This window comes from Mesoplodon densirostris, unplaced genomic scaffold, assembly GCF_025265405.1.
Source record: "Mesoplodon densirostris isolate mMesDen1 unplaced genomic scaffold, mMesDen1 primary haplotype scaffold_41, whole genome shotgun sequence".
Taxonomy (NCBI): domain Eukaryota; kingdom Metazoa; phylum Chordata; class Mammalia; order Artiodactyla; family Ziphiidae; genus Mesoplodon; species Mesoplodon densirostris.
The window spans coordinates 1,276,407-1,298,040 of record NW_026778197.1 but is presented as its reverse complement, the minus strand read 5'-3'; positions in this window follow the sequence as shown (position 1 = coordinate 1,298,040).

The following is a 21,634-nucleotide window of genomic DNA, read 5'->3' as shown; positions in this document are numbered from 1 at the left end:
TCACAATGCTCCATGACCACTGTCATCACAACACTCCATGACACCTGACAACACAATGATCAGGGAGTCTTCTCATCACAATGCTCCATTCCCTATTCATCACAATGCTCCATGACCCCTGTCATCACAACACTCCATGAACATTTTCAGCCCAGTGCTCCATGACCCTTGTCATCAAAATGATCCATGCCCTTGTCATCCCAATGCTCCATGACCCTTGTATTTACAATGCTTGGTGAAGCTTGTCATCACAGTGCTCCATGACACATGTCATCACAATGCTCCAAACACTTGTGATCACAATGTTCCATAACACTTGTCATCACAATGCTACATTATGCCTGTCATCACAATCCTCCATGCGCTTTTCATTACAAAGCTCCATGACCTTTGTCATCACAATTCTCAATACAATTGTCATCACAATGCTCCCTGACACTTGTCATCAGAATGCTCCTTGAACCCTGTCACGAAAAGTCTTCATGCCTTTTTCATCACAATGCCCATTCCATTTTCATCACAATACTCCATGCCATTGTCATCAAAATACTTCACAAGCTTGTCATCAGAATGCTCCATGACCCTTGTCATCACAATTCTCCATGCACTTGTCAGCACAATGCTCCCTGAAACTTGTCACCACAATGCTCCAAGCCATTGTCATTACAATGCTCCATTACCTGTGTCATAAGAATCCTCCATGACAATTGGCATCACAATGCTCCATGCCGTCGTCATCACAATGGGCCATTACATATGTCATCACAATGCTCCGTGACACCTGGCTTCACAATACTGCATGACCTTGTCATCAGAATGCTCCATGCCCTTGTCATCACAATGCGACATTACAACTGTCATCGCAATAATCCATGAAAATTATTAGACCAATGTTCCATGCCCTTGTCATCACAATGCTCCATGCCCTTGTTATCACAATGCTCCATGACCCCTGTCATCACAATGCTCCGTGACTCCAGTCATCACAGTGCTTCATGACCTTTGTCATCACAATGGTCCATGCCCTCGTCATCAACAGTCTCTGTGACCTTTTTTACCACAATGCTCCATGAACTTTTCATCACAATGCTCTTTGACCCTTTTCATCACAATGCTCTATGCCTTTCTCTGCACAATGCTCCATGACCCTTGTCATCACAATGCTCCATGTGCTTGTCAGCACAATGATCCTTGACACATGTCATTAAAATGCACCATGCGCTTGTCATCACAGTGCTCCACAATCTTGTCATCACAATTCCCCATAAAATTTGTCATCACAGTGCTCCGTGAATCCAGTCATCACAATGCTTCATAACGTTTGTCATCATAATGGTCCATGCCCGCGTCATCACAAGGCTCTGTGACCTTTGTAACCACAATGCTCCATGAACATTTCATCACAATTCTCTGTGACCCTTGTCATCACAATGCTCCATGCCTTTGTCAGAACAATGCTCCATGACCATTGTCATCACAATGTGGCACGTGTATTTCATCACAACTGTCCACAACCGTTTCATTGCTATGCTCCATAAAACTTGTAATCACTAAGGTACATGCACTTCTCATCAAAATGCTCTCTCACCAGAGATAGCACAATGTTCCATCACTAGTCATCACAGTACTCCCTCACCCCTGGAATCACAATGTTCCATGACCCTCTCATCACACTGCTACATCCCCTTATCATCAGAATGTTCCATGACCCCTGCCATCACAGTGTTCCATAACCCGTGTCATCAAAATGCTCCATGACCCTTTCCATCCCAAAGCTCCAAGACCCCTGACATCAAAATGTTCTATAACCACTGCCATCAAAATATTCCTTTACACTTTTTATCAAATTGCTGCATCACCACGTCATCAAAATGCTCCCTGCACTTCTCTTCACAATGCACCATGCCCTTGTCATCAAAATGCTACATGACTTGTCATCACAAAGCTCCATGACCCTTGGCATCACAATGCTCAATGTCATTGTAATCACAATGCTTCATGAACCATCTCATAACATTGCTCAATACCCTTGTCATCACAAAGCTCCATGACACCTGTCATCACAATGCTCGATGCCCTTCTCATCACAATGCTCCATGCCCTTGTCATTACAGTCCTGCATGACACATGTTTCACAGTGTTCCGTGCCCTTGTCATCACAATGCTCCATGCCCACTCTCATCACAATAATCCATGAAACATTTCAGACCAAAGTTCCATACCCTTCTCATCACAATGCTCCATTACCCCTGTCATAACAATGCACCATGACACCTGCCATCACAATATTCCACGGCCTAGTCATCTCAAGGTTCCATGATACTTCTCATCACAATGCTCAAGACCCCTGATATCACAATGCTCAATGCCCTTGTCATCACAATGCTTCATGACTTGTCATCACAAAGATCCATGACCCTTGGCATCACAATGCTCCATGTCATTATCATCACAATGCTCTATGAACGCTCTCATCACATTTCTCCATGCCCTTGTCTTCACATAGCTCCATGACACATGTCATCAGAATGCTCCATGGTCTTCTCATCACAATGCTCCATGCCCTTGCCATCACAATGCTCCATTACACCTGTCATAACAATGCTCTATGACCCCTGCCAACACGATGTTCCATGGCCTTGTCATCACAAGGCTCCATGACCCTTCTCATCACAATGCTCCAAGAACACTGTAATCATAATGCTCTATGCCCCTTTTCATCTCAATGATCCATGAACCCTGTCATCACAATGCACCATGGCCATCATCATAATGCTTCATGCTATTGTCATAACAATGAAATAAAAATGTTCCATGACGTCTGTCATAACAATGCTCCAAACCCTTGTGATCACAATATTCCATAACACTTGTCATCACAAAGCCCCATGACGCTCGTCATCACAATTATCCATGGCCTTCTCATCACAATGCTCCATGACCTTCGTCATCACAATTCTCAATACACTTGTCATCAAACTGCTCCCTGACACTTGATGTCTGTATGCTCCTTGAACCCTGTCATGACAAGGCTCCATGCCATTTTCATCACAATCCTCCATACCCTTTTCATCACAATGCCCCAAGACCCCTGTAATCACAATGCTCCATGCCCTTGTCATCACAAAGCTCAATGATGCATGACATCAGTGTGCTCCTTGGTCTTCTCCTCACAATGCTCCATGCCCTTGTCATCACAATGTTCCAAGACCCCTGTAATCACAATGCTCCATGCCCCTGTTCATCAGTATGCTCCATGAGACTTGTCATCACAAGGCTCCATTGTTTTGTCATCACAATGCTCCAGGACATTGTCATCACAATGCTTCCCTACCTTTTCCTGAAAATTTTCAATGGCCCTTGTCATCATAATGCTCCAAGCCCTAATCATCACAATGCTCCATTATATTTGTTATCACAATCCTCCATTACATTTGGTATCAAAATGCTCCATGCCATTGTCTTCGCAATGGACCATGACATATTTCATCACAATGCTCCCTGACAACTGTCTTCACAATACTCCATGACCTTATTATTAAAATGCTCCATGCCCTTGTCATTACAATGCACCATTCCCACTCTCATCACAATAATCTATGAAAATGGTCAGACCAATGCTCCATGCCACTGTCATCCCAATGTTCCATGCCCTTGTCATCACAATGATCCATGACCCATGTCATCACAATGCTCCATGACTCCACTCATCACAATGCTTCATAACGTTTGTCATCACAATGCTTCATAACGTTTGTCATCACAATGGTCCATGCCCACGTCATCACAAGGCTCTGTAACGTTTGTAACCACAGTGCTCCATGAACTTTTCATCACAATTCTCTGTGAAACTTGTCATCACAGTGCCCCATTCCAAATGTCATTGCAACAATCCATGAAACTTATTAGACCAATGTTCCATGCCCTTGTCATCACAATGCTCCATGCCCTTGTTATCACAATGCTCCATGACACCTGTCATCACAGTGCTCCGTGACTCCAGTCATCACAATGCTTCATGACCTTTGTCATCACAATGGTCCTTGCCCTCGTCATCAACAGTCTCTGTGACCTTTTTAACAACAATTCTCCATGAACTTTTTATCACAATGCTCTTGGACCATTGTCATCACAATGCTCTATGCCTTTCTCAGCACAGTGCTCCATGAACCTTGTCATCACAATGCTCCATGCGCTTGTCAGCACAATGCTCCATGACACATGTCATCACAATGCACCATGCGCTTGTCATCACAGTGCTCCACAACATTGTCATCACAATGCTCCATAAAATTTGTCATCACAATGCTCCATGCACTTCTCATCAAAATGCTCTCTCACCACTGATATCACAATGCTACATCACAATTTGTCACAATACTCCCTCACCCCTGTCATCACAATGTTCCATGACTCCTGTCATCACAATGCTACAGGCACTTATCATCACAATGTTCGGTGACCCCTGACATCACAATGTTCCATAACACCTGTCATCAAAATATTCCATGACACTTTTCATCAAATTGCTCCATGACCCTGTCATCAGAATGCGCCCTGCCCTTCTCATCACAATGCACAAAGCCATTGCCATCACAATGCTCCATGACCTTTGTCATCACAAAGATCCATGACCCTTGGCATCACAATGCTCCATGTCATTGTCATCACAATGCTCCATGAACGCTCTCATCACATTGCTCCATGCCCTTGTCTTCACATAGCTCCATGACACATGTCATCAGAATGCTCCATGACAGGGGCTTCCTTTGTGCCGCAGTGGTTGAGAGTCCGCCTGCCGATGCAGGGGATACGGGTTCGTGCTCCGGTCAGGGAGGAGCCCACATGCCCTGGAGCGGCTGGGCCTGTGAGCCATGGCCGCTGAACCTGCGCGTCCGGAGCCTGTGCTCCTCAATGGGAGAGGCCACAACAGTGAGAGGCCCGTGTACCGCAAAAAAAAAAAAAAAAATGCTCCCTGACACTTGTTGTCTGTATGCTCCTTGAACCCTGTCATGACAAGGCTCCATGCCGTTTTCATCACAATGATCCATGCCCTTTTCATCACAATGCTCCAAGACCCATGTAATCACAATGGTCCATGCCCTTGTCATCACAAATCTCAATGACGCATGCCATCAGAATGCTCCTTGGTCTTCTCCTCACAATGGTCCATGCCCTTGTCATCACAACGTTCCAAGACCCCTGTAATCACAATGCTCCATGCCCCTATTCATCAGTATGCTCCATGAGACTTGTCATCAAAAGGCTCCATGGTTTTGTCATCACAATGCTCCAGGACCTTGTCATCACAATGCTTCACGGCCTTGTCATCAAAATTTTCAATGGCCCTTGTCATCATAATGCTCCAAGCCCTAATCATCACAATGCTCCATAATATTTGTCATCACAATCCTCCATTACATTTGGTATCACAATGCTCCATGCCATTGTCTTCGCAATGGACAATGACATATTTCATCAGAATGCTCCCTGACACCTGTCTTCACAATACTCCATGACCTTATTATCACAATGCTCCATGCCCTTGTCATTACAATGCACCATTCCCACTCTCATCACAATAATCTATGAAACTTGTCAGACCAATGCTCCATGCCACTCTCATCACAATGTTCCATGCCCTTGTCATCACAATGCTCCATGACCCCTGTCATCACAATGCTCCATGACTCCAGTCATCACAATGCTTCATAACGTTTTTCATCACAATGGTCCATCCCGCATCATCACAAGGCTCTGTGACCTTTGTAACCACAATACTCCATGAACTTTACATCACAATTCTCTGTGAAACTTGTCATCACAATGCTCCATGTCTTTGTCAGAACAATGCTACATGACCACTGTCATCACAATGTGCCATGCGCATTTCATCACAATGGTCCACAACCTTGTCATTGCAATGCTCCATAAACCTTGTAATCACAATGGTCCATGCACTTCTCATCAAAATGCTCTCTCACCAGAGATATCACAATGTTCCATCACTAGTCATCACAATACTCCCTCACCCTTGTAATCACAATATTCCATGACCCTGTCATCACAATGCTACATCCCCTTATAATCACAATGTTCCATGACCCCTGCCATCACAATGTTCCATAACCCCTGTCAACAAAATGCTCCATGACCCATTCCATCCCAAAGCTCCAAGACCCCTGACATCACAATGTTCTATAACCCCTGCCATCAAAATATTACATTACACTTTTTATCAAATTGCTGCATGACCCGGTCATCAAAATGCTCCCTGGCCTTCTCATCACAATGCACCATGCCCTTGTCATCAAAATGCTCCATGACATTTGTCATCACAAAGCTCCAAGACACTTGGCAACACAATGCTCAATGTCATTGTCATCACAATGCTCCATGATCCCTCTCATCACATCGCTCCATGCCTTTGTCATCACAAAGCTCCATGACACTTGTCATCACAATGCTCGATGCCCTTCTCATCACAATGCTCCATGCCCTTGTTATTACAGTCCTGCATGACCCATGTATCACAGTGTTCCGTGCCTTGGTCATCACAATTTTCCCTGCCCACTCTCATCACAATAATCCATGAAACATTTCAGCCCAAAGTTCCATATACTTTTCATCACAATGCTCCATTACCCCTGTCAACAATGCACCATGACCTCTGCCACCACAATGTTCCACGGCCTCGTCATCACAAGGTTCCTTGATACTTCTCATCACAATGCTCAAGACCCCTGAAATCACAATGCTTCATGCCCTTGTCATCACAATGCACCATGTCCAATGTCATCACAATAATCTATGAAACTTTTCAGACGAATGCTCCATGACCCTGTCATCACAATGCTCCATGCCCTTGTCATCACAAAGCTCCATTACGCATGTGATCCGAATGTTCCATGGCCTACACATCACAATGCTCCATACCTTAGTCATCGTAATGCTCTAAGACCCCTGTAAACACAATGCTCCATGCACCTTTTCATCTCAATGCTCCAAGAACCCTGTCATCACAATGCACCATGCCCATCATCATAATGCTTCAGGCTATTGTCATCACAATAAAATCAATATTCTCCATGACCTCTGTCATCATAATGCTCCAAATCCTTGTGATCACAATGTTCCATAACACGTATCATCACAACACCCCATAACGCACATCATCACAATTATCCATGGCCTTCTCATCACAATGCTCCATGATCTTTGTCATCACAATGCTCAATACACTTGTCATCACAATGCTCCCTGACACTTGTCGTCAGTATGCTCCTTGAACCCTGTCATGACAAGGATCCATGCCTTTTTCATCACAATAATCCATGCCCTTTTCATCACAATGCTCCAAGATCCCTGTAATCACAATGCTCCAAGGCCTTGTCATCAAGAACTCCATAACGCATTTCATCAGAATGCTTAATGGCCTTCTCATCACAATGCTCCATGCCCTTGTCATCATAATGCTCCAAGACCCCTGTAATCACAATGCTCCATGCCCCTTTTCATCAGAATGCTACATGAGACTTGTCATCACACGTCTCCATGGTCTTCTCATCACAATGCTCCATGACCTTGTCATCACCATGCTCTGTTCCGTTGTCATCACAATGCTCCATGGCCCCTGTCATCACAATAATACATGAATATTTTCAGCCCAATGCTCCACGACTTTCTCATCACAATGCTCCATGGCCAATATCATCACAATGCCCCATGACCACTGTCATCACAACACTCCATGACACCTGACAACACAATGATCCGGGACTCTTGTCATCACAATGCTCCATTCCCTAGTCATCACAATGCTCCATGACCCCTGTCATCACAACACTTTATGAACATTTTCAGCCCAGTGCTCCATGACCCATGTCATCACAATGATCCATGCCCTTGTCATCCCAATGCTCCATGACCCATGTATTCACAATGCTCTGTGACGCTTGTCATCACTGTGCTCCATGACACATGTCATCACAATGCTCCATGCCCTTGTCATCACACAGCTCCGTGACACTTGTCATCACAATGCTCCATGCCCTTCTCATCATAATGCTCCATGACCTTGTCATTACAATCCTCCATGACCCATGTATCACAGTGTACCGTTCCCTTGTCATCACAATGCTCCATGGCCACTCTCATCACAATAATCCATGAAACATTTCAGACCAATGCTCAATGCCCTTCTCATCACAATGCTCCATTACCTCTGTCAACAATGCTCCATGACCCCTGCCATCACAATGTTCCACGGCCATGTGATCACAAGGCTCCATGACCAATGTCATCACAATGTTCCAAGACCCATATAATCACAATGCTCCATGCCCTTGTCATCACAAAGCTCCATGACACATGTCATCAGAATGTTCCATGGCCTTCTCCTCAAAATGCTACATGCCCTTGTCATCACAATGCTTCATACCCTCGTAATCACAATGCTCCATGCCCTTTTCATCAGAATGCTCCATGAGACTTGTCATCACAAGTCTCCATGGTCATCTCATCACAATGCTCCAAGACCTTGTCATCACCATGCTCCATTCCCTGGTCATCACAATGCTCCATAACCCCTGTCATCACAAGTTTCCATGACACTTCTCATCACAATGCTCCAAGACCCCTGTAATCACAATGCTCCATGCCCCTTTTCATCACAATGCTCCACGATCCCTTTCATCACAATGAAACATGTCCATCATCATTATGCTTCAGGCTATTGTCATCACAATGAAATCAAAATGCTCCATGACCTCTGTCATGACAATGCTCCAAACAATGGTGATCACAATGTTGCATAACAATTATCATCACAAAACCCCATGACGCTAATCATCACTATTATCCATGGTCTTCTCATCACAAGGCTCCATGACTTTGTCATCACAATTCTCAATACTCTTTTCATCACAATACTCCCTGACAATTGTCGTCAGTATGCTCCATTAACTCTTTCATGACAAGGCTCCATGCCATTTTCATCACATTGATCCATGCGCTTTACATCACAGTGCTCCAAGACCCCTGTAATCATAATGCTCCTTGCCCTTGTCATCACAAAGCTCCATGATGCATATCATCAGAATGTTCCATGCACTTCTCATCACAATGCTCCATGCCCTTGTCATCACAATGCTCCAAGACACCTGTAATCACAATGCTCCATGCCCCTTTTCATCTCAATGCTCCATGAACACTGTCATAACAATGCACCATGTCCATCATCATAATGCTTCAGTCTGTTGTCATCACAGTGAAATCAAAATGCTCCATGACCTCTGTCATCACAATGCTCCAAACCCTGGTGATCACAATGTTGCAAAACACTTATCATCACAACACCCCATGACGCTCTTCATCACAATTATCCATGGTCTTCTCATCAAAATGCTCCATGACTTTGTCATCACAATTCTCAATACACTTGTCATCTCAATGCTCCCTGACACTTGTCGTCAGAATGCTCCTTGAAACCTGTCAAGAAAAGGCTCCATGCCTTTTTCATCACAAAGCCCCATGCTGTTTTCATCCCAATGCTCCATGCCATTGTCATCAAAATACTCCACAAGCTTGTCATCAGAATGCTCCATGACCCTTGTCATCACTATTCTCCATGCACTTGTCAGAACAATGCTCCCTGACCCTTGTCATCACAATGATCCAAGCCATTGTCATCACAATGCTCCATTACCTTTGTCATTAGAATCCTCCATGACACTTGGCATCACAATGCTCCAAGCCATTGTCATCACAGTGGGCCATTACATATGTAATCACAATGCTCCCTGACAACTCTCTTCACAATACTGCATGACCTGGTCATCACAATGCTCCATGCTCTTGTCTTCACAATGCGCCATTCCAACTGTCATCACAATAATCCATGAAACTTATTAGACCAATGCTCCATGCCCTTGTCATCACATTGCTCCATGCTCTTGTTATCACAATGTTCCAAGACCCCTGTAATCAGAATGCCCCATGCCCCTTTTCATCAGTATGCTCCATTAGACTTGTCATCGCAAGGCTCCATGGTTTTCTCATCACAATGCTCCAGGACCTTGTCATCACAATGGTTCATGACATTGTCATGAAAATTCTCAATGGCCCTTGTCTTCATAATGCTCCAAGCCCTAGTCATCACAGTGCTCCATTATATTTGTCATCACAATCCTCCCTTGCATTTGGCATCACTATGCTCCATGCTATTGTCATCGCAATGGACCATGACATATTTCATCACAATGCCCCCTGACACATGTCTTCACAATATTCCATGCCCTTGTCATCACAATGCTCCCTGCCCTTCTCATCACAATGCACCACACCCTTGTCATCAAAATGCTCCATGACCATTGTCATCACTAAGCTCCATGACCGTTGACATCACAATGCTCCATGTCATTGTCATCACAATGCTCCATGAACCCTCTAATCACATTGCTCCATGCCCTTGTCATCACACAGCTCCTGGACACTTGTCATCACAATGCTCGATGGCCTACTCATCACAATGCTCCATGCCCTTGTCATCACAATGCTCCATGAACCCTGTCAACACAATGCTCCATGACTCCAGTCATCACAATGCTTCATAACGTTTGTCAATACAACGGTCCATGCCCGCGTCATCACAAGGCTCTGTGACCTTTTTAACCACAATGCTCCATGAACATTTCCTCACAATGCTCCGTGAGCCTTGCTATCACAATGCTCCATGCCTTTGTCAGAACAATGCTCCATGACCCTTGTCATCACAATGTACCATATGATTTTCATCACAATGATCCACAACCTTGTCATCACTCTGCTCCATCAACCTTGTAATCAGAATGCTCCATGCACTTCTCATCCAAATGCTCTCTCACATGAGATATCACAATGTTCCATCACTAGTCATCACAATCCTCCCACACCATTGTTTTCCCAATGTTCCATGACAACTGTCATCACAATGCTACATCCCCTTATCAGCACAATGTTCCATGACCCCTGACATCACAATGCTCCATGACCACTGTCATCACAACACTCCATAACACCTGACAACACAATGATCCGGGACTCTTGTCATCACAATGCTCCAAGACCCCTGTCATCACAATACTCCATGAACATTTTCAGCCCAGTGCTCATGACCCTTGTCATCACAATGATCCATGCCCTTGTCATCCCAATGTTCCATGACGCTTGTAATCACAGTGCTCCATGACATCTGTCATCACAATGCTCCATGCCTTTGTCAGCAAAATGCTACATGACCTGGTCATTACAATGCTCTATGCGCTTGTCATCACAATACTCCCTTACAATTGTCATCACAATCCTTCAGGAACCTTGGGATCACATTGCTTCAGGCCCTTGTCATCAAAATGCTCCATGCTCCTTGAAATCAAAATGATCCGTGACCTCTGTCATCACAATGCTCCAAACACTTGTGATCACAGTGTTCCATAAAACTTGTCCTCACAACGCTCCATGATGCCTGTCATCAAAATACTCCATGCCCTTTTCATCACAATGCTCCATGACCTTTGTCATCACAATTCTCAATACACTTGTCATCACAATGCTCCCTGACACTTGTCGTCAGAATGCTCCTTGAACCGTGTCACCAAAAGGCTCCATGCCATTTTCATCACAAATCCCCATGCCGTTTTCATCCCAGAGCTCCATGCCATTGTCATCAAAATACTCCACAAGCTAGTCATCAGAATGCTCCATGACCCTTGTCATCACAATTCTCCATGCACTTGTCAGCACAATGCTCCCTGACCCTTATCATCACAATGCTCCAAGCCATTGTCATGACAATGCTCCATTACCTTTGTCATCAGAATCCTCCATGACACTTGGCATCACAATGTTCCATGCCATTGTCATCACAATGGGCCATTACATATGTCATCACAATGCTCCCTGACACCTCTCTTCACAATACTGCATGACCTTGTCATCACAATGCTCCATGCCCTTGTCATCACAATGTGCCATTACAACTCTCATCACAATAATCCATGAAACTTATTAGACCAATGCTCCTTGCCCTTGATATCACAATGTTCCATGACCCATGTAATCAGAATGCTCCATGCCCCTTTTCATCAGAATGCTCCATGAGACATGTCATCCGAAGGCTCCATGGATTTCTCTTCACAATGCTCCATGACCTTTGTCATCACAATGCTCAAAGACCCATGTAATCACAATGCTTCATGCTCCTGTCATCGCAATTGGCCATGACATTTGGCATCACAATGCTCCATGCCATTGTCTTTGAAATTGACCATGACATATGTTATCACAATGCCCTCTTACACCTGTCTTCACAATACTCCATGCCCTTGTCATCACAATGCTCCATGCCCTTGTCATCACAATGCACCATGTCCAATGTCATCACAATAATCTATTAAACTTGTCAGACCAATGCTCCATGCCCCTGTCATCACAATGTTCCATGCCCTTGTCATCACAATGCTCCATGGCCCTTGTCATCACAATGCTCCGTGACTCCAGTCATCACAATGCTTCATAACGTTTCTCATCACAACGGTCCATGGCTGTGTCATCGCAAGGCTCTGTGACATTTGTAACCACAATGCTCCATGAAATTTTCATCACAATGCTCCGTGACCCTTGTCATTACAATGCTCCTTGCCTTTTTCAGAACAATGCTCCATGACCCTTGTCATCACAATGTGCCATGTGCTTTTCATCACAATGATCCACAACCTTGTCATCGCTATGCTCCATAAACCTTGTAATCACAATGCTCCATGCACTTCTCATCCAAATGCTCTCTCACATGATATATTACAATGTTCCATCACTAGTCATCACAATCCACCCTCACCCCTCTTATCACAATGTTCCATGACCCCTGTCATCACAGTGCTACATACCCTTATCAGCACAATGTTCCATGACCACTGACATCACAATGTTCCATAACCCCTGTCATCAAAATGCTCCATGACCCTTTGCATCCCAAAGATCCCTGACCCCTGGCATCACAATGTTCTGTAACCCCAGTCATCAAAATGTTCCATTACACTTTTCATCAAATTGCTGCATGACCCTGTCATCAAAATGCTCCCTGCCCTTCTCATCACAATGCACCACACCCTTGTCATCAAAATGCTCCATGACCATGGTCATCACTAAGCTCCATGACCCTTGGCATCACAGTGCTCCATGCCATGGACATCACAATGCTCCATGAACCCTCTCATCAAATTGCTCCATTCACTTGTCATCACAAAGCTCCATGACACTTGTCATCACAATGCTCAATGCCCTTCTCATCACAATGCTCCATGTCCTTGTCATTACAATTCTCCATCACCCATATATCACAGTGTACCGTGCCCTTGTCATCACAATGCGCCATGCCCACTGTCATCACAATAATCCATGAAATATTTCAGACAAAAGCTCAATGCACTTCTCATCACAATGCTCCATTACCACTGTCAACAATGCTCCGTGACCCCTGTCATCACAATAATCAATGAACATTTTCAGCCAAGTGCTCCATGACCCTTGTCAAACCAATGCTCCATGACCCCTGTATTCACAATGCTCCTTGACGCTTCTCATCACAGTGCTCCATGACACTTGTCATCACAATGCTCCCTGACCCTTGTCATCAGTATGCTCCTTGAACCCTGTCATGACAAGTTTCCATGCATTTTTCATCAGAATGATCCATGACCGTTTCATCACAATGCTCCAAGGTCCCTGTAATCACAATGCTCCATGCCCTTGTCATCACAAAACTCCATGACGCATGTCATAAGAATGCTCCATGGCCTTCTCATCACAGTGCTCTATGCCCTAGTCATAACAATGCTCCAAGACCCCTGTAATCAGAATGCTCCATGTCTCTTTTCATCAGAATGCTCAATGAGACTTGCAATCACAAGTCTCCATGGTCTTCTAATCACAATGTTCCAGGACCTTGACATCACCATGATCCATTCCCTTGTCATCACAATGCTCCATGACACCTGTCATCACAATAATCCATGAACATTTTCAAACCAATGCTCCACGACCTTCTCATCACAATGCTCCATGCCCTTGCCATCACAATGCTCCATTACACCTGTCATAACAAAGCTCCATGACCCCTGCCATCACGATGTTCCATGGCCTTGTCATCACATGGCTCCATGACCCTTCTCATCACAATGCTCCAAGAACACTGTAATCACAATGCTCTATGCCCCTTTTGATCTCAATGATCCATGAACCCTGTCATCACAATGCACCCTGCCCATCATCATAATGCTTCATGCTATTGTCATAACAACGAAATCAAAATGTTCCATGACCTCTGTCATAACAATGTTCCAAACCCTTGTGATCACAATATTCCATAACACTTGTCATCACAATGCCCCAGGATGCTCGTCATCACAGTTATCCAGGGTCTTCTCATCACAATGCTCCATGACCTTCGTCATCACAATGCTCAATACACTTGTCATCAACATGCTCCCTGACACTTGTTGTCTGTATGCTCCTTGAACCCTGTCATGACTAGGCTCCATGCCTTTTTCATCACAATGATCCATGCCCTTTTCATCACAATGCTCCAAGTCCCATGTAATCACAATGGTCCATGCCATTGTCATCACAATGCACCATGCCCACTCTCATCACAATAATCTATGAAACTTGTCAGACCAATGCTCCATGCCACTGTCATCACAATGCTCCATGCCCTTGTCATCACAATGCTCCATGACCCCTGTCATCACAATGCTCCTTGACTCCAGTCATCACAATGCTTCATAACGTTTTTCATCACAGTGGTCCATGCCCGGGTCATCACAAGGCTCTGTGACCTTTGTAACCACAATGCTCCATGAACTTTTCATCACAATTCTCTGAGAAACTTTTCTTCACAATGCACCATGTCTTTGTCAGAACAATGCTCCATGAACATTGTCATCACAATGTGCCACGCACATTTCATCACAACGTTCCAAACCTTGTCATTGCAATGCTCCATAAACCTTGTAATCACAATGGTCCATGCACTTCTCATCAAAATGCTCTCTCACCAGAGATATCACAATGTTCCATCACTAGTCATCACAATACACCCTCATCCTTGTAATCACAATGTTCCATGACACTGTTATCACAATGCTACATCCCCTTATCATCACAATGTTCCATGAACCCTGCCATCACAATGTTCCATAAGCCCTGTCATCAAAATGCTCCATGACCCTTTCCATCCCAAAGCTCCAAGACCCCTGCCATCACAATGTTCTATAACCCCTGCCATCAAAATGTTCCATTATACTTTTTATCAAATTGCTGCATGACGCGGTCATCAAAATGCTCCCTGCCCTTCTCATCAAAATGCTCCATGACTTGTCATCACAAAGTTCCAAGACCCTTGGCATCACATTGCTCCATGTCCTTGTCATCACACAGCTCCATGACACTTGTCATCACAATGCTCGATGCCCTTCTCATCACAATGCTCCATGCCCTTGTCATTACAGTCCTGCATGACCCATGTATCATAGTGTTCCGTGCCCTTGTCATCACAATGTTCCATGCCCACTCTCATCACAATAATCCATGAAACATTTCAGACCGAAGTTCCATACCCTTCTCATCACAATGCTCCATTACCCCTGTCATAACAATGCACCATGACAGCTGCCATCACAATGATCCACGTCCTAGTCATCACAAGGTTCCATGATAATTCTCATCACAATGCTCAAGACCCCTGATATCACAATGCTCCATGCCCTTGTCATCACAAAGCTCCATGACGCATGTCATCACAATGTTCCATGGCCTTCTCATCACAGTGCTCCATGCCCTTGTCATCAAAATGCTCCAAGACCCTTGTCATCACAATGCTCCATGCCCCATTTCATCTCAATGCTCCATGAAATCTGTCATCACAATGCTCCAGGTCCCTTGTAATCACAATGCTCCATGCCCCTTTTCATCTCAATGCTCCATGAACCCTGTCATCACAATGCACCATGCCCATCATCATAATGCTTCAGGCTATTGTCATCACAATGAAATCAATATTCTGCATGACCTCTGTCATCATAATGCTCCAAATCCTTGTGATCACAGTGTTGCATAACACGTATCATCACAACACCCCATGACGCTCATCATCACAATTATCCATGGTCTTCTCATCACAATGCTCCATGATCTTTGTCATCACAATGCTCAATAAACTTGTCATCACAATGCTCCCTGACCCTTGTCGTCAGTATGCTCCTTGAACCCTGTCATGACAAGTTTCCATGCATTTTTCATCACAATGATCCATGACCATTTCATCACAATGCTCCAAGGTCCCTGTAATCACAATGCTCCATGCCATTGTCATCACAAAACTCCATGACGCATGTAATCAGAATGCTCCATGGCCTTCTCATCACAATGCTCTATGCCCTAGTCATAACAATGCTCCAAGACCCCTGTAATCACAATGCTCCATGTCCCTTTGCATCAGAATGCTCCATGAGACTTGCCATCACAAGTCTCCATGGCCTTCTCATCACAATGTTCCAGGACCTTGACATCACCATGCTCCATTCCCTTGTCATCACAATGCTCCATGCCCTTGTTATCACAATTCTCCATGACCCCTGTCATCACAGTGCTCCGTGACTACAGTCATCACAATGCTTCATGACGTTTGTCATCAAAGTGGTCCATGCCCTCGTCATCAACAGTCTCGGTGACCATTTTAACCACAATGCTCCATGAACTTTTCATCACAATGCTCTTTGACCCTTGTCATCACAATGCTCTATGCCTTTCTCAGCACAATGCTCCATGACCCTTGTCATCACAATGCTCCATGCGCTTGTCAGCACAATGCTCTATGACACATGTCATCACAATGCACCATGCGCTTGTCATCACAGTGCACCCCAACATTGTCATCACAATTCTCCATAAAATTTGTCATCACAATGCTCCATGCACTTCTCATCAAAATGCTCTCTCACCACTGATATCACAATGCTACATAACTATTTGTCAAAATACTCCCTCACCCCTATCATCACAATGCTCCATGACTCCTGTCATCACAATGCTACATGCACTTATCATCACAATGTTTGATAACCCCTGAAATCACAATGTTCCTTAACACCTGTCATCAAAATATTCCATGACACTTTTCATCAAATTGCTCCATGACCCTGTCATCAGAATGCTCCCTGCCCTTCTAATCACAGTGCACAATGCCCTTGCCATCAAAATGCTCCATGACCTTTGTCATCACATAGATCCATGACCCTTGGCATCACAATGCTCCATGTCATTGTCATCACAGTGCTCCATGAACGCTCTCATCACATTGCTCCATGCCCTTGTCTTCACATAGCTCCAGGACACATGTCATCAGAATGCTCCATGGTCTTCTCATCACAATGCTCCAAGCCCTTGCCATCACAATGCTCCATTACACCTGTCATAACAATGCTCCATGACCCCTGCCATCACGATGTTCCATGGCCTTGTCATCACAAGTCTCCATGACCCTTCTTATCACAATGCTCCAAGAACACTGTAATCACAATGCTCTATGCCCCTTTTCATCTCAATGATCCATGAACCCTGTCATCACAATGCACCATGCCCATCATCATAATGCTTCATGCTATTGTCATCACAACGAAATCAAAATGTTCCATGACCTCTGTCATAACAATGCTCCAAACCCTTGTGATCACAATATTCCATAACACTTGTCATCACAATGCCCCAGGATGCTCATCATCACAATTATCCATGGTCTTCTCATCACAATGCTCCTTGACCTTCGTCATCACAATGCTCAATACACTTGTCATCAACATGCTCCCTGACACTTGTTGTTTGTATGCTCCTTGAACCCTGTCATGACAGGGATCCATGCCTTTATCATCACAATGATCCATGCCCTTTTCATCACAACGCTCCAAGTCCCATGTAATCACAATTGTACATGCCATTGTCATCACAAAGCTCAATGACGCATGCCATCAGAGTGCTCCTTGGTCTTCTCCTCACAATGCTCCATGCCCTTGTCTTCACAATGTTCCATGCCCTTGTCATCACAATGCTCCATTCCCATGTTATCACAATGCTCCATGACCCCTGTCATCACAATGCTCCGTGACTCCAGTCATCACAAAGCTTCATGACATTTGACATCACATTGGTCCATGCCCTCGTCATCAACAGTCTCTGTGACCTTTTTAACCACAATGCTCCATGAACATTCTCAGCACAATGCTCCATGACCCTTGTCATCACATTGCTCCATGCGCTTTTCAGCACAATGCTCCATGACACATGTCATCACAATGCACCATGCGCTTGTCATCACAGTGCTCCACAACATTGTCATCACAAAGCTCCATAAAATTTGTCATCACAATGCTCCATGCACTTCTCATCAAAATGCTCTCTCACCACTGATATAACAATGCTACATCACTGTTTGTCACAATACTCCCTCAGCCCTGTCATCACAATGTTCCATGACTCCTGTCATCACAATGCTACATGCACTTATCATCACAATGTTCGATGATCCCTGAAATCACAATGTTCCATAACACCTGTCATCAAAATGTTCCATGACACTTTTCATCAAATTGCTCCATGACCCTGTCATCAGAATGCTCCCTGCCCTTCTCTTCACATTGCACAACGCCCTTGCAATCAAAATGCTCCATGACCATTGTCATCACAAAGATCCAAGACCCTTGGCATCACAATGCTCCATGTCATTGTCATCACAATGCTCCATGAACCCTCTCATCACATTGCTCCATGCACTTGTCATCACACAGCTCCATGACACTTGTCATCACAATGCTCCATGCCCTTCTCATCACAATGCTCCATGCCCTTGTCATTACAGTCCTGCATGACCCATGTATCACAGTGTTCCGTGCCCTTGTCATCACAATGCTCCATTCCCACTCTCATCACAATAATCCATGAAACATTTCAGACCAATGTTCCATACCCTTCTCATCACAATGCTCCATTACCCCTGTCATAACAATGCACCATGACACCTGCCAACACAATGATCCACGGCCTAGTCATCACAAGGTTCCATGATACTTCTCATCACAATGCTCAAGACCCCTGATATCACAATGTTCCATGCCCTTGTCATCACAAAGCTCCATGACGCATGTCATCAGAATGTTCCATGGCCTTCTCATCACAATGTTCCATGCCCTTGTCATCACAATGCTCCAAGACCCTTGTCATCACAATGCTCCATGCCCCATTTCATCTCAATGCTCCATGAAATCTGTCATCATAATGCTCCAAGACCCTTGTAATTACAAAGCTCCATGCCGCTTTTCATCTCAATGCTCCATGAACCCTGTCATCACAATGCACCATGCCCATCATCATAATGCTTCAGGCTATTGTCATCACAATGAAATCAATATTCTGCATGACCTCTGTCATCATAATGCTCCAAACCCATGTGATAACAATGTTGCATAACACGTATCATCACAACACCCCATGATGATCATCATCACAATTATCCATAGTCTTCTCATCACAATGCTCCATGATTTTTGTCATAAAATTGCTCAATACACTTGTCATCACAATGCTCCCTGACCCTTGGCGTCAGTATGCTCCTTGAACCGTGTCATGACAAGTTTCCATGCATTCTTCATCACAATGATCCATGACCATTTCATCACAATGCTCCAAGGTCCCTGTAATCACAATGCTCCATGCCCTTGTCATCACAAAACTCCATGACGCATGTCATCAGAATGCTCCATGGCCTTCTCATCACAATGCTCTATGCCCTAGTCATAACAATGCTCCAAGACCCCTGTAATCACAATGCTCCATGCACCTTTTCATCAGAAAGCTCCATGAGACTTGCCATCACAAGTCTCCATGGTCTTCTCATCACAATGTTCCAGGACCTTGACATCACAATGATCCATTCCCTTGTCATCACAATGCTCCATGACCCCTGTCATCACAATAATCCATGAATATTTTCAGCCCAATGCTCCACGACCTTCTCATCACAATGCTCCATTGCCAATATCATCACAATGCTCCATGACCACTGTCACCACAACACTTCATGACACCTGACAACACAATGATCCAGGACTCTTGTCATCACAATGCTCCATTCCCTTGTCGTCACAATGCTACATGACACCTGTCATCACAACTCTCCATGAACTTTTTCAGCCCAGTGCTCCATGACCCTTGTCAACCCAATGCTCCATGACCCCTGTATTCACAATGCTCTTTGACAATTTTTATCACAGTGCTCCATGACACTTGTCATCACAATGCTCCCTGACCCTTGTCATCAGTATGCTCCTTGAAACCTGTCATGACAAGTTTCCATGCATTTTTCATCACAATGATCCATGACCGTTTCATCACAATGCTCCAAGGTCCCTGTAATCGCAATGCTCCATGCCCTTGTCATCACAAAACTCCATGACACATGTCATCAGAATGCTCCATGGGCTTCTCATCACAGTGCTCTATGCCCTAGTCATAACAATGCTCCAAGACCCCTGTAATCACAATGCTCCATGTCCCTTTTCATCAGAATGCTCCATGAGACTTGCCATCACAAGTCTCCATGGTCTTCTCATCACAATGTTCCAGGACATTGACATCACCATGATCCATTCACTTGTCATCACAATGCTCCATTACCCCTGTCATCACAATAATCCATGAACATTTTCAGCCCAATGCTCCACGACTATCTCATCACAATGCTCCATGCCCTTGCCATCACAATGCTCCATTACCCCTGTCATAACAATGCTCCATGACCCCTGCCATCACGATGTTCCATGGCCTTGTCATCACAAGGCTCCATGACCCTTCTCATCACAATGCTCCAAGAACACTGTAATCACAATGTTCTATGCCCCTTTTCATCTCAATGATCCATGAACCCTGTCACCACAATGCACCCTGCCCATCATCATAATGCTTAATGTTATTGTCATAACAACGAAAACAAAATATTCCATGACCTCTGTCATAACAATGTTCCAAACCCTTGTGATCACAATATTCCATAACACTTGTCATCACAATGTCCCAGGATGCTCGTCATCACAATTATCCATGGTCTTCTCATCACAATGCTCCATGACCTTCGTCATCACAATGCTCAATACACTTGTCATCAACATGCTCCCTGACACTTGTTGTCTGTATGCTCCTTGAACCCTGTCATGACAAGGCTCCATGCCTTTTTCATCACAATGATCCATGCCCTTTTCATCACAATGCTCCAAGTCCCATGTAATCACAATGGTCCATGCCATTGTCATCACAAAGCTCAATGACGCATGCCATCAGAATGCTCCTTGGTCTTCTCCTCACAATGCTCCATGCCCTTGTCTTCACAATGTTCCAGGACCCCTGTAATCACAATGCTCCATTTCCCTTTTAATCAGTATGCTCCATGAGACTTGTCATCACAAGGCTCCATGGTTTTGTCATCACAATGCTCCAGGACCTTGTCATCACAATGCTTCATGACCTTGTCATCAAAATTTTCAATGGCCCTTGTCAT